The sequence below is a fragment of the Dermacentor variabilis genome, chromosome 1, assembly GCF_050947875.1.
Source record: "Dermacentor variabilis isolate Ectoservices chromosome 1, ASM5094787v1, whole genome shotgun sequence".
Classification (NCBI taxonomy): Eukaryota; Metazoa; Arthropoda; class Arachnida; order Ixodida; family Ixodidae; genus Dermacentor; species Dermacentor variabilis.
Window position 1 is genome coordinate 96,421,964 of NC_134568.1, and position 13,676 is coordinate 96,435,639.

Sequence of the window (13,676 nt, forward strand, 5' to 3'; positions counted from 1 at the left end):
TTTTGGAGCACGGATGGATGGATGGATGGATGTTATGAGCGTCCCCTTTGGAACAGGGCGGTGGATTGCGCCACCAAGCTCTTGCTATTATACTGCCTAATGTCCTACCCAAGGTAAAAAAAAAAAAAAACACTATCAACTCCCATAATCTCTATTGCGGACATGTTTACTTCTCCCCTGCTCTCGTTGAACCCAACGGCTTCAAGGAGGCCAGTGGTGTCTGAATCGACCGCTAGGCAGATGTCTTCACATTCTAATAAAACATGCTCCATCGTTTTCCTAGCTTTACCGCAGCAATTGAGCACATGCTTCTTCTTACTTCTTATATCTCGCTTTATAGGTGCGTGTTCTAAGGCATCCCGATCTCGCTTCGAAAAGTAATGAGCTTCCCTTTGAGTTATCATAAATTGTTTCTTTCCTAATTTCGTTTTTTCCTCTTAAGTAAAGCTACTCATGGCAAGTTTCTTTTGCATTGCCGCCACCCATGAGAATATTTCAGCTTCTCTGATTTTCCGTCTCACGTTCTTTGTTGCTGTGTTGCCCACCCTACAGGCCGCATACATGCTGGTAAGCTTCCTAGTTCGTTTCCTCCACTGTGAATCAATGTTTTTCCTGTACAAACACCTCAACACTCTCCCAGCCCATTAACTTTCTTCCATAACGCTCACTCGTTCTTCATAATCAATTTTACTACGAGCTTCGCTCACTTCAAAACTTTTCCAGCCCATATAACCCTGCACAACTTCATTTGTAGTCTTCCCGTAAGCGCCCAATGCGAGGCGACCTTTGGGTCCCATCGAGTCCGGATTGTATCCCTGATTTTAAGCAAACAACCGCATTTCCAAAAGCAAGTCCTGGAACCTTTACACCTTTCAACATACCCCGGAGCACCTCGTACATATTGTATCCCCATAACGCTGTGCTTCATTATGGCTGCATTTATCTTCCCCTTCACTGTTATTGTTTTTTCCTGTGTTTCCATATATCTGTTGCCTTCATTTATCCATATACCAGGGTATTTATATTCTCTTACCCGAGGTATTTCCTGGCCGTGTATTGCCACTGTCTGTTCACTGTTTTCATTGAATACCATAACACCTGATTTTCTAACACTAAATTTCAAACCTAAATTCTTGCCTCCCTGTCCACAGATATTAGCCAGACGTTGTAATAAAAGGCGCCGGTCCTGTCGTTTGTGTTCTTCTTGCGTCCTGGTCTATTGCACCTTGCTCTTTACACATTCAAGCATGAACCAACTAACCCAAGAAAGAGATTTACTTGAGTTGCAAATAACTTTGCTTTTAGCTAGCGACACAATGTCGCCCGCATAAAATAAACCTGGAAGCTGCTGCTCTACCACTGTACCCGCCTGTCTGTATGAGAGATTAAACCCCATATTACTTCCTTATAGCGCCTTCTCCATGCATGCTCACCAGGTATATCATAAACAGCATTGTGGATAAAGGGCACCCCTGCCTCGGTCCCTTGTTAATATCAACTTGCTCCTCGCTCCTCATCGTTTCCCATCCAACGCAAATGGTATTTTCTAGGTAAATCTTTCTCAAAAGCTGTAGGCAATCATCACCTAAGCCTTCCCCTTCCAGAATATCCCACAAAATGTTGCGGTCTACGTTATTATACGCTCCTGTAATATCTAAAGAGGTGACATATAACGGTCTGCATTCTACTCTTGATATTTCAATACACTGAGTAAGAACAAATAAGTTATTGTCCAAACGCCCACTTATCCTGAGGCCATTCTGAATTTCTCCCAAAATGTCATTATTCTCTGTCCATGCTTGCAGCTTTAATTTGATTGCCTGCATTGCTCGCCTGTATATTACCGATGTAGTGGACAACGGTCTATACGAGTGAATTATATATTTCTCCCTCTTAGCTTTATAAATTAAATTCATTCTACTTTGTCGCCAATTGTCTAGTATTCGTCTATCATTTAAAGTTTTTTCCGCTGCTTTTACCAGAAGTTCCTTATTTTTGGTCCTATAGTTCATTAATCAGCCTAACAGAAACCTCGTCTAGCCCTGTGGCTGTGTGCTTAGGCATTTTCTCTTCGGCTTTCTTCCTGTTGAAATTTTCAGCACCAGCTCCTTTTCCACTTCGGTCTCTTTCATGCTCTCTTTTCCTTCAAATACAACCTCGTCATTGGTTTGGAAAGAATCGGCTCTTATTTTTCGGATGTAATTTATTGCCGCTTCTTCTTCCAGTCTGTTTTCATCTTCGTCTAGGATATGTTGTTGTATTGTCGTTGACTTCCTGCCTAATAGTTCTATGTGGTTCCAAAATATTCTAGTTGCGGCCTTCTTTCTCTCACGTATTTCTGACAACCAATTAACGTTCACTTTCACCTTTTAATTTTGCTTTCACCAGTATTTGAACCATACACTTTTTCTCCCAGTATATTTCCCATTTACTGGTTACTTCATCCTGCGGCAACTGCGCCTTCTTTGCCTGCCTGTGCTCTCGGGATGCTTTCTGTCGTTCGGCGATCACTTCTCGTATCTTCCTGTTCCACCAGCTTTTCGGTTTCTTTTTTCCTTTCCAACGAACATGTTGTTTCTCTTTCCGTATTTCTGTCGTTATTACACTTAGAAGCTCACTATATTCCCACTCTTGGCCATTTGCCAAGTTCTTCCTCGACTCTAATGACTATATTTGTTATTTCTTCAGCGTTCAAATCTGGACTAGCCATTTTGCACTCCTTGCTCTCTTTCCCCACTACACATACCATTTTCCAAATGATGCGTTTATGGTCACTCCTTATGCTGTTATACCCTTCCTCATCAATGACCATTTCTCTCAAATTATCATAAATTCCTTCTGTCATCAAACAGTAATCAATGGTTGATTGCCGGTTTCCCACTTCACACGTGATCTGCCTTTTACACTTAGTCTCAGCATTCACAATAACGAGGTTATGTTGCTCACAAAGGTCTAGCATTGACTTCTTGCTGTCGGTATAGCCATCAAAATCCTGTATGTGGGCCTTCATGTCACCTAATAGGATAATTTCAGCATCATTCCCGAAACCCTTAATATCAGCACTTATGCATTCCACTAACTCTTTATTCTTCTCTGCGCAATTATTCCAGGTCCGCAAATATGTAACGCCCAGCCAAGTTTTTTCCCCACTCATTGTACCTGATAACCAAAGATGCTCATTTTGAATTTACTCTTTCCCATTTGGCTCCCTGATGGATGAGCATTCCGACTTCTCCTCCCTTTTTTTCCGACTTATTTCCGTTGCACCCTTCGCAAACATAATTCTCGATCACTGGCGGCTCTTCCGAGTCTCTAAGGTGCGTTTCTGTAACCGCACACACCCCTATTTGTTCTCTATTTAACTGCTCCTCAATCTCTGCTCACTTTTCCTTTCTTCTGCCGACCTGCATGTTTATGTAGCCTATTGCATGGCGAGCTCTCTTTCTTGCTTTCCTCCTTTTTCTGTTATTGACGGCGATGCTATTCTGAGGCTCCCTTGACGTTCCTTTCAGCACGGATGCATGGATGGATGTTATATGAGCGTCCCCTTTGGAACGGGGCGGTGGGTTGCGCCACCAAGCTCTTGCTGTTATACTGCCTAATGTCCTACCTAGGTTAAACAATGAAAAAGAAAAAAAAAACACTACCCAAATTTTCTGATCCCCTATTGCGAACTGTGCTTTTGTACGTCTCCATCTTTTGTCGTTTCCCGACTTTTCTTCCACCAATCCTCCAATCGCCTCTTATTAATGCCTATTGCGGACATGTTTGCTTTACCACTGCTCCCGCTGAACCCAAGGGCTTCAAGGAGGTTAGTGGTGCCTAAATCGACCGCTGGGTAGACGTCTTCACATTCTAATAAAACATGCTCCGTCGTTTCCCTAGCTTTATCGCAGCAAGCACATGCTTCTTCTTTCTTCTTATATCTCGCTTTATAGGTGCGTGTTCTAAGGCATCCCGATCTCGCCTCGAAAAGCACGCCGGTCTACTGCAGCGCCATCTGTCGCTGCAGCTTGGAGTCATTGCTGGCAAGAGGAAAAATAATGGTGCAACACAGGGCCTGCGGGATTGGCAGTTATAGTTGTCGCGGAGGTCATGCACTTACGTTTGGAGCTCGCCGATTGCTTGCTGTGGTTTTTCCCGCCGCGTTCGCACATCCTTTATGTGCACGGCAAGCGCTGGTTTTGCAAATGTACTGTGTGTGTGTGTGTGTGTGTGTGTGTGTGTGTGTGTGCGTGCGTGCGGGCGTGCGTGCGCGCTTTGAGGTTCCTGCGTGACGATCACAACTCCGGGCTGCTTCAGATCGGGCACATTGAGAACATAGACTGTATTCTTGCCCTTCGGCGCCCTTTCACAGAGCGAAATATCTAAACGTTAGCGCATGCATTCGTCAAAGAGCAGATTTTTTTTTTCTTCAGTGAAACCTGGTGACCGCTTTTCTGGCCGATACAAAGTTAAAGGAATCTCGTGCAACCATGCAACCAGGCACAGTGGAGGCGCTCTTTGAGGGCTTTTCATCCTCGTGTCTTTCGAAATACTGATAACATATGCGTGCTTACCGAACGGAACAAACAGACGAGTGTTTGTTTGTCTTTGCAACCGAAGCGCTGAGCCATTGACTGAGCAGACGATCAGGAACACTGCATGATCTGTGGTCGGAAACGTGCAAGCATAGACGGCGTTATTGATGTATCTTAACAGTTCGTGTTATTTATTTTTTGCAAATTATAAGACTTTCGATTGTGTTTTGAGAGCGTTTTAGTTTATAAATGGAGAAAGATTTCCACAAGATGTTTAAATTTCGCGCGCTGAGCACGCCGGTCGATCGCAGCGCCCCGCTGGTGGCGTCAACGCAGAAGCGTCCCCAGTTCTCCCATTGTTTTTCCGTACAGACGAGACACTGCCCCACCCCATACACCATAGCTGGGCCTGATATCCAAGACGTTTTATGCACACACGTTTATGTTACATTGCTTTTCATGAAGTACAAAACAGAAGTTCATGATCAAGTTCTAAGCCAATCTCTCCAAGCGTCCATCTCTCTTCTTTTAACCCCTGCATTGTCATTGTCCAGTCGCCTTCCTCCAATCCTGTGTTAGGAGACGGATGATGCCATGTACCATCAATCCGGATGAGGTAGCCCTTTCCCATTGAAGTGAGCTATGCTCATAACTGTACAAGCGTCTTTCTTTCCTGCCTGGGGCAGTAGACGGTGCTGCCCACGAGGAAAGGAGCTGAGGGACGTCCTCCAGCAACTGGGCCTGCAGATACTGAACACCGGCCTACCAACGTTCCATGCTTAGGCCGGGCAGTCCGCTCGGCCATTGACATCAGCGTGGCCACAGAGGGCTATCGGCACTCCTGGGCGCCACTCCCGGACACCTGGGGGTCTGACCACCTGCCTCTCCTGCACTCTCCATTCCAAGGCAAGACACCTAGGAGTCAGGAGCGCCACATCGCGGACTGGCGGGCCTTCAGACGGATCTGCCATCAGGACACCTCCAGCAGAGACTTCCTCCAGCTGGTGGTCGATAGCGCCAGGGCCGCAACTGTCAGCACGACAGCACAGGTGGGCCAGCCGGTTCCGGATCTGAGGCACCTGGCCCCGCGAGCGGAACGGCGCCAAGCAGAGTGCCAGGCACTGCGCACTGCCCGGCCGGAGCTTTGGACTTAGTACCGCCGAGTGGATGCCGTCTGCAGACGCCAAGCACGGAGACGCCGGCGCCAAAGCTGGAAGGGCGTCTGCTCTTCTATCGGCCGAACCCAGGATGGCACTCATGCGTGGCGCCTGCTGAAGTGACTGCTGATGGTTCCACAAGCCACACGCCAGGTGCTGTCAGTTGCCGTACACCTGGGAATCAGCGCCGCTGCCCTGGTCGAGCTCTTGGATGACCGGTTTGCTGCCAGAATACCTGCTGTGCTGGTCACACCACCACCGGCTGCTGCACTGCAATATCCTGCCTCCTGCCATCGTCCAGGATGGGTGGCTGCACAGATCCAGGAGCTGTGTAGCGAGCCCATGCGGATACACGAGATGGAAGGAGTGCTCAGCAGTCCCAACCGCCGGAGCACGCCCGGAGCTGATGGCATCACATTCCAGATGCTGCAGAATCTGGAGGATGCTGGTCGGCAACGGCTCCTCGAGTGCTTCAACATCTGAAGCTCAGGCGACATACCAGAGAGCTGGCGAGCGGCAGTGGTAGCGCCAATCCTGAAGCCACGGAAGCCCGCCACAGCACTGTCTTCGTACAGGCCAGTCTCCCTCACCTTTGCAGCCTGCAATGTGCTGGAGAGGGTGGCCCTGGCGCGATTGGAGTGTATTGCGGCGCAGCTGCAATTCTTCCCAGAGCAATAGTCGGGCTTCAGGCGCTACCGCTGCACGGCGGACTCCATCGCGGACGTCGTAGCCACTCTCGAGGATGCCAAGAGCTGCGGGGATGTGGTCATGCTGCTGCTGCTGGATGTGGAGAGTGCTTTTGATGGCCTCCCACACACAGTCGTCGAGGCTGCCATGGACCGACTCGGCATCAGTGGGTGCCTCCGCGGCTTTGTCACCGGATTCCTGACGGGAAAGACCTTCCGGGTCCGTGTTGGAAGGGAGCTGAGCGAACCCAGGGACATCACAGCAAGTGTCCCACAAGGGTCAGTGCTCAGCCCCTTGCTCTTCAACATGGCACTGGCAGGATTTCCGCCCTCACTCCCAGCCGCCGCCCGATTACTGACCCGCTGCTCCATTTATGCGGACGATGTGGCACTATGGGTGCAGGGACCGAGTCAATCGATCCCGGCCATCAGGAGGTCGCTGCAGGAGGCCCTGGATGCGGTGGTCTTTTATCTAGGAGGCATTGGGCTCAAGGTCTCTGCAGCCACGACGGAGGCCTTCTTGATTCACCCACTGACCTCGGCCCGTTTGCAGGTCAAGCAGCTGAAGGTTGGCGCCAAAGCACTACCATGGAAGCCAGTGGTTACGTACCTGGAGCTCACCATCGACCACCGGCTTACCTGGATTCCAGCTGCCAAGGCGGCCACGAACAAAGCGCGCCGAGTCCAGGGAACAATCAGCAAACTACAGCAGCATGGCATTGGATGCACCACGAAGTGGGAACTGCGGCTCAAGCAGGCCGCAGCACCATCTGCTCTCCTCTAAGCCCTCCCACTGGTGAACCTGTCTCCAGCCAGGAAACGCCTACTGGAGGGACTGCACAGGGGTACCGTGAGGGCCATCCTGGGGCTCCCCAAGTATTCCCCAGTAGCAGCTACACCCGCCGTGGCCAACGAGTGGCCTCTCTCCGAATGCTCCAGCGAGCGCTGGGACATGTGGACCGGCTGCACCGGACACCTGATGGCAGGGCCCTGCTAGAACGGCTTCGCAGCCTACCCACGGATGCCTTCTCTACGAGCAGATCGTCACACACCCACCAGTGGCGGTTGCCTCACCACCACCACACCACCGGCCACCAGAGGTCCACCTCTCCCTCGGTGGGGCTACAAAGCATCGGACACCTGTGGCCGCTCTGCAGCAGGCAGCATCCTGCAAACTCCAGGAACCGGAGGGTCGGCTGCAGGTGTTCACCGACGGATCCGTGATGCAGGATGGGTCAGCAGAAGCGGCGTGCGTCATTCCTGCCAGAGCCATCAGCAGGCAATGCCGTCTCTCGTTCCCAGCGAGTTCGACAGCGGCGGAACTGGCGGGGCTTCACCTGGCCGCTGATCTCCTGGCTGAGGACCCACCTGCACATCCGGTCGCTGTGCTATGCCACAGTAAACCGGCGCTGCAGTCCCTCTCCAATTGCCATCGAGCTGGAATGACGGGGACCCTCCTGGCCGCGAAGTTCTCGGCACTCGCCTCCTCAGAAGTATCCGTCTCCTTTCACTGGCTGCCCTCCCATGTGGGCATAGCTGGTAACGAGGAGGCGGACACCCTCGCCAAAGCTGCCCACCACTCAGGAGTCACATTCACTCGAGCAGTGGCTGCCTCAGACTACTCGATGCTATGACTGAAGCAGCTGCTACTTGCAATTCACCCAGACCCGAGGGTGGCTAAAGGCAAGGGACCTAAGGAATACATTGTTGCGACCCGAGCTGCTCCCAGAGTCTGGCCTCACCAGGCGAGATAGGGCCACCCTGCTGCAACTCCGGACTGGACATATGGACAGCAGCCAGACTTCACGCCAAAGGCCGACGCGCCTCCTCATCTTGCCGACGATGCGGCGATTCCGAGACCCTCGAACACCTCCTATGCGACTGCCCGGCCCTAGCACAGGAACGTTCGAGGGTCACCCGAGCCTATAGACTGCAGGGCCTTCCTGCTGGTTCACTCTCCGACCTGCTGTTCCCACCCCGCTACCATCTCCCCGCACTAAACAGCCTTGAGGAGTTCATGGAGGCGAGTGGGTTAGCAGCATACCACTGAGCGCACCTGCCCCTGCCGGTCCCTGCCTCCTCTGCTGCCATGCATGTGCGGATGAGCCCCAAGAACCATCTCTCACCTCTTTCCTCTTTGCCTCCTACTCCCCTCTCCCCTCTCCCCTACGACGCAGCGCCGTGCTCGCTGATGGGCTACACAATTTAAGCGTCTATTTCCTCCTTAGTAATCACCATATATAGCGTCTTTCTTTGCTTTAGATCACTATCATCATCACTGTACATGCGCGAACAATCGGGGCGGGGACGACACTCACCCCTTCTCCGGGGCGGGCGCAGCAACTTGGTCGGATGACAGGCGAAGGACTGTCGCCTCGTTATATGCCCAAACCCCTCCTGATAGAAGTACTCCTGGAGGGACCTGTTTTGGGAGATCAGCAGGTATGCGTTTTTAAATGACAAAGCATACCTGTACTTGTTTTCAGCCCTTTCAATAGCTACTGCGCTGGTCACATTGACCAGTAGCAACAGGGCTACAGTGAACTAGAATATTCTAGTTCACTGTAACAGGGCGGCCACATGGGGCGGCGCCCATGACTCTATGACTGATATGCCGTAAATGTCGAGTGCCTACCATCGGTCGGTGCTCGGTGGATCGTAAAAAGCTTGGACCGTAATAAGGCCGACCTATGTTGCCGAGCCCATCAGTGCTGGCTCGGCAGTTGGTTGTTTATTCTATGGCTCGGTCACGGATGGATGCTGGCCCGGATGCCTATAGGGCTGCGTAATACAGAGCGCGAAAGTTTTGGCTGGCTAGAGACGTCGGCTTCAAGCTGGCGTGATGCCGCTGCCTAGTCGGTGCCTGAAAAGATGTGCGCCTGGAGCGGGGTGGGTTGACGGGGGGAGGGGGGGGGAGGCGAAAGAATAAAGTCTGGACCTCTTGCGATTTTGCACTTCTTGCTACGCGTGGGCTGCTCGCTGCTGTTTGGCCGGCGAAAACGTGGATGGAGGGGGGTTTAGCCAGAACCAGCCAGGACAATTTTGGTTTGGCTGTTCTCTGGAAGTTCTCTGGCTAGCGTGCCGTAGTGATTGGCCGCACTCTGTATTTCGAGAAATCAACGAGCGGTTCCCCTGCCTTCTCACCACTGGAAATACCACCAAACGACGCTACTCTGCGAGCGGCATCGATCGAGACCAAATTCTCCAAGATCTGCGATCCTCACATTTTATTGACTTTGGAAGTTTTGGACCACCGAGGCCGCCGCGCTGAGCCTTTCGCCTCGCCAGCCTAGACGCGGGCGCGCCTCCTTTAAAGGGCCCCTGAAACGGTTCGGACAACTTTTGTAGACGCGTAGGGTACAGCTCAAGTGAACATTCCCACCACAATTTAAGTCTAGCGTTACGTATTAATGGAGCTACAAGCGATTACAAGTTACCCTCATCCCTAGCCATGCTTTTCCTCCTCGTTCGCCGATCACGGGGTAAGCTCCACCTTCACTGGTTCTGCGTCACGATGCGACGTCACATCGTCCACTTCCGGTTGTTTTGGAGCCCGCCCCCGCCCGCGCGAAGCCTCTCCAACAGCCGCTTGGCCGTCGACCCCAAGCGAGTGCTATCGAAGCAGCGTGCGTTGCGAGCATTCTCTCGCAGCCCCGAACGTGTCTGGTATTTCGTTAACCGCACACTAGCGGAACGTTTCGACGTAACGGTGGAAGCATAAACTCAAGCTGATGAAGGAACTGATGAAGCGTAGACGTACGTGAGCTGCCCGATCGGTCTCCACGGTCCAGCCACCCGTTGGCGCACTAAAGAAAGAGCTAATATTGCTCTAAGTGTAAACCATGTTAAACATTTACAAAAAGAACGTGTTAACGATTACACTCCTGCGAAAAATTTACACCAGCAGCAAAGAATACATTTTGTTACTGCTACTTGTCTGGTTGAGCTCTAAGCCACCAGGTGGCTGCACCGTGCAGACCGTTCACATTTGCGCTTTTGTTCGTCCCATGAAACGACACGCAAGCGGACACGGCCAGGCCCTGTCCCCTTTGCGCTTGCGTTTACCCTAATACCAGACTCGCGAAACGCTATTGCGTTAGTAATCTTCCGGTGTAAAGTGACGGCCGCAATCGCACAAATCCTGGCGCCGATCGAATAGCGGCAGTCCGATGCGCTGCAGCCAGTCGGCTCGTCTACTTGCTTGCAGAGGGACACGATGTCGCAGCTTGACATATTGCCAGTCGCTACGTTTGCAGTCCACAACGCAACAAAGTCGAATCATAGCGCTCGCGAAAAGACAGACCGACACCGACGGCGGAGCTCTCCTCAGACGGAGCACGTTGTAACACAAGCAGACGATACTTGCTGTGTGCCGGAAGTGCTCAAGTGTACTGAAAAATTGTTCTTGTGCATTTGATTAATGTTACTTTCTTTCTATAAAAACAAATGAACATTCCAACTATTACGAACATCATTTGTTTACCATAAAGTTGGAAAAATTATCGATCACGCGCCCTGGTCAGCCAATCGGATAGCTCGCCCCACTGACGTCATAGGGGGAATTTGCGTCATATGGGTAGGGGCGGCTCAAAATTCCGCCGCGCAGTGTGCTGCGATCGGCAGCCATGTGTATTTTTAAAACCTTATAATTATTTACACGCTTTATGCAGAGCACTTAGATGTGTCAATTAATGATCAGAAGGACCTACTCTAACGACTCAGTATGTTTGTAGAAAATAGACAAAATCGTTTCAGGGTCCCTTTAATTCCCACGCCAATTTACTCCACTCAGATGGAGACCGACGGCACCTGCTCCCGACACCATGGACGCCGATGCTTCGTCTGGTCAGGCTGAGAAGGACACTAACTGGTCTCTCGTGGCTCGGAAAAAGAAACGCTTAGCTGAAGCTACTGCGAACCTGCCGCCTCCTCCGGAACCCGAATCACCCCGCAAGAACACGCGACTCCCACCACTGCCTGTAGACGACTCCAAGATTTTGTTCCGCCCGAGAGACGACCTGAACTTCGGTGCGTGGCCTCATCCTTCTGTTTCCCGAGCCACTGGCATAGCAGCGGGGCTGGAGAGCGCCGTTCTCAATGAACTCATTATTCGCATCCGTACTGAACAAAATCTTGCTGTGCTCAGCACACCGGAGAACCTCGCGGCACGGCTGCAGAAAGTTCAATTCATCTCCATGGGCCTCACTCAACACGCCGTCCAAGCATACGTAGCTGCCCCAGACAACTCTTGCAAGGGTGTAGTCTCAGGCCTTGAGCCCAACACCACTAGGATGATGCTGCTCGAGAATCTCTGCTGCTTAGAAGCCCGTCTTACACGCTCGCATGATGGGACCTACGAATACGGCCCTGGTCACATTCTCCGGCACCCACGTACCCCGCTACATCTGTGTGTATGGATAACTCCACTGCCACGTATACCGACCGCGGCAACAGGTGTGCAGCTTGTGCTTGTCGATGGGCCATTGGGCGGACGTCTGCCCCATGCCCGACAAACCACATTTCCCAGCGTCTGACATCTCCAACCCACCGAAGGAACATGAGTGCACACCTAAATGTATTCACTGCAACGGCACTCATCCTGCTACTGACCCTCGCTGTACATCGCGAGAACTGCCACCCCACAACAAATCGCGTGTGCTTCGTGAAAAAAAAAAAAAAAAACATACAAGGACCAGCGCCCCCCGCCCGGATCAGCGCAAGGCCAGCCTGGGACGACGACTCAGCAGAGTGCTTAGCAAAATATGACCCAAGCAGCAACAACACCGGAAAGCTCGGCGGGGAACCCTGGGACTAGAGAACGCAGCTGCATTTGCGGATCACCCAGGGATTGCCGTCAAACTGACCGGAGTCGCTCCAAGGGCTGGACTCCCAGCAGCGGCTGTTCGAGAGACCGTGGCCATAAAGGAAATGGATCCGCCAAGAAGGAGCAAGTGGTAAGCTGGGCAGTGCAGTTCCCACCTCTATCCACGTCTCCACATCCCTTCTGTCACACAACACTCTAAGCCCAAACCCCCTCTGCAACCCATATGACCGACAATGAGCTGTGTCTTAATGACTCCGTACAAACCTCTCACACCGACTACTGTACGCAACAGGCACTGAATGAAATGGCTGTCTCTCTAAAGACAGAATTGGTTGCCATAATGCAGGCAGAAATGCAAAAAATGGAGGAGGTCATTATGGCTGAAGTCACAGCTCCACTTCAACAGTTAATACAACAGGCCCTGCAACTCGCTGTCCAGCAGATAGCGGCTGATATTAAACAACAAATAGCGGCTGCACTCGGCCAACTTTCAATCTCTCCATCTTCATCCAAACGCTCCCTGTCCCCTTCACGTGAAACACAAAGATCGCATCCTTACCTTCGTCCTGCCCGATTACTGTCATCGGACTGAAAACCCGCCTCACTGGGCCCGGAACACTCCCTTCACGGCACCTCCCAGGTCAATGAGCCTTCACCCGGACAGCCACCGGGCATAAAACACACACAAATAATACTTGATCATGGCCAGAAACCGTAAAGGGACACTCATTACCCCCCAACTCCTAAGCATGTGGCAATAGAATTGCAGGGGCTACCACCGGAAACGCGGCTCCCTTACGCAACTCATTGCCACACCAGCCCCATCCCCCCGGACGTAATAGCGTTGCAGGAAGTGCATTGTACTCCTACCCTTCCCGGCTACAACAGATACACAGACACAATAAATAGTAACACACCACAACTCACACCCACATTAGCGTACAAACATTTGACCATTTTCGAACACACCCTCAATACCTCACCCCTACCACACGTACTTCTCAAATTGGTCCCGCACTCTCGCTCCCATAGCAGCCTGTTTGTGCTTAATATCTACAGCGCACCTAATGCGAGGAAGTATGAGTGCAGACATCTTTTTGCACATCCATGCAAAGAGGCTAAACAGATGGTCATTGTAGGCGACTTCAATGCCCTGCACCCAGCCTGGGGTTACCAAACATAACACCGAAAGGACGCCGGCTTGCTCAGGTTCTTGCGCTCTATTGCACGACTCTGTTGACAGAACCAGATCACCCAACATGATCAGGCAACAACGTAAGCAGAGACACGTGCCCTGACTTCACAATGGTCAGAGGGGTAGGTCAACACTCTTGGAGTGATCTCGTGGAGAACTTGGGCAGTGACCATTACATTCTAGCTACTGAACTGCAGGTACAGCCAGCCCGCACTCCTGAACGAACTGTTAAGATAACAAATTGGGATTAATTTAGGTGTAACCGGTCCTCCCTAGCTCCTCAGGACACTCCCT